Genomic DNA, 1805 nt, shown 5'->3' with positions numbered 1-1805 from the left:
ACCCTATATCTGACTCTTTTAGTTTTAGGACTTATAAACAACCGTTATGTGAACAAAACTATAATACTCTCTTTAGCAACTTTGTTGCGAGAGTATAATAAAGAAAACTAAAATTTTAGAATTAAAAGAAAAAGTAAATATCAGCAATACCAAAAAATATTAGCTGGTTGCGATTGAGATTGATTTCTGCTCACTGACTTATAGTAAAGACTTTTGCTTGAAAGATACTCGGAAAACATCTCATTGGTATGGATAGTTTGGTAGGCGGTTCCGCAATGCCTGCTCCAATGCCTATGTTTTCGAGCCGTCAGTGTAGCACTAGATAGTGCTGCGAGAGTGACTCTAAACTTCTTTGTAAAGTTTAAACTTTCGTAATGCCAGTGAGGCCTTCATTTGTTGAGACGATATTATCTTCCTCTTGCCAAAACCCTCTGCTACCATGAGCACCATGATATGCTTCGCTACTCGTTTGATGACTATGTAGATGCAGTGCTGTGGTTGGGCAAGTAAGTGCCCACTGTCCGTGAAGCGCAAACGTAGACGAGTTTTTGCAGCTTCGATAATTGATAATAATGATTGCCTTGCTGACTCTGGACAGTGTTAATTAATTAGACACGTGTTATGCCAGCGAAATGTTAAGTCTAATGTGACACCTAGGGATTTGACCCGTTTATACACCTTCAACTCCCTTCCACCAAGTGTTGGGGGCCTCGAGTCTGGAAGAGCTTTGTAAAACAGACTACGGTTGTTTTTGACGGGCCACTATTTGCTACATTGTGGGCAGAACAGAAGGTGTCAAGTGGACTTCTGTTCTAACCAACAACACCATAAAAATGCTTGTAGTTAGCCAAGTGACAATTAAGGCTAACCGTAGCGTCAATACTAAGCCTCCTTGCGTTAGGTTATGCAAGCAGGCAATAACTAGACTTTTATTACGAAACTCGATTAATCTCATTTGGGTACCTGGTCACATAGGAATCGAAGGAAATGAAAAAAGTCGAGTCCAGCTCGTGGCTCGCTTGATGACACCTGACACCTGCTTCAGTGCGTTCAGCTCCTTCAAGAGTGTCAAGAGCAATATACCCTAGAGGGACATCTCGGGCCTTAGAACGCAAGCAACACAGCGCATGCCAAAAAAATTTGTTGGAGAAGTATTGAAGGTGACATACCACAAACTACCACTTCAACGCAAAAGATAGCTTAGTAAGATTGTAGAAGTCATCGCAGGGCATTTATACTTAGGATGCTACTTTCAGCAAATGGGAAAAGGTGATTCGGCGGAATCAAGAATGCGCGCGCTGTAAGATGAGTTGCTTGAACGGATGAGAAGGAGCATGGCTCGCAACTTAAGAGACATTAAGTAACTGGGATGAAAAAAAACCTGTTTTTTTATGGTGTTAATTTCATTAAATGAACTTTTTTATAAATAAATACAATCAAAAATTAAGAATATTAAAAACAAAAAAAAATAAAATTAAGAATAAATAAAACAGTTTATTAATATATTTATTACTCATAGTTATTTTATTATACATATTTAATTAATAAGCTTTTTTACAAAAGTGAAGGGTTACACAATCCTTGCAAGTTACATTTATGAATTAGTTTTTTGATAAATTCAACACATTTACACACAACATTATTTAGTTATATTAGTTTGTTAGCAAAGTTGGGTTTAATTAGGGTTAGTGTATTATCAAGGCTACACATGTAAAGAAAACATTTATATTGGAGATACATACATATATTAATACACATTTTAATTACACTTAATTACTTAAAAAAATAATTTCTTATTAAAAATA

General features: G+C 36.2%; 1 protein-coding gene across 5 annotated transcripts in view; it reads right to left on the bottom strand.

The window, feature by feature from the left end:
- Positions 1 to 1805, bottom strand: part of LOC108971053 (double-stranded RNA-specific editase Adar) — a 156336-nt gene that overhangs the window by 94314 nt on the left and 60217 nt on the right. The window lies entirely within an intron of this gene.

Source organism: Bactrocera latifrons, unplaced genomic scaffold, assembly GCF_001853355.1.
Source record: "Bactrocera latifrons isolate USDA-ARS-PBARC rearing strain unplaced genomic scaffold, ASM185335v1 scaffold_32, whole genome shotgun sequence".
In the NCBI taxonomy this organism is placed as follows: domain Eukaryota; kingdom Metazoa; phylum Arthropoda; class Insecta; order Diptera; family Tephritidae; genus Bactrocera; species Bactrocera latifrons.
The sequence above is the reverse complement of the archived record's forward strand: the minus strand, read 5'-3'. Positions and strand labels throughout refer to the sequence as shown.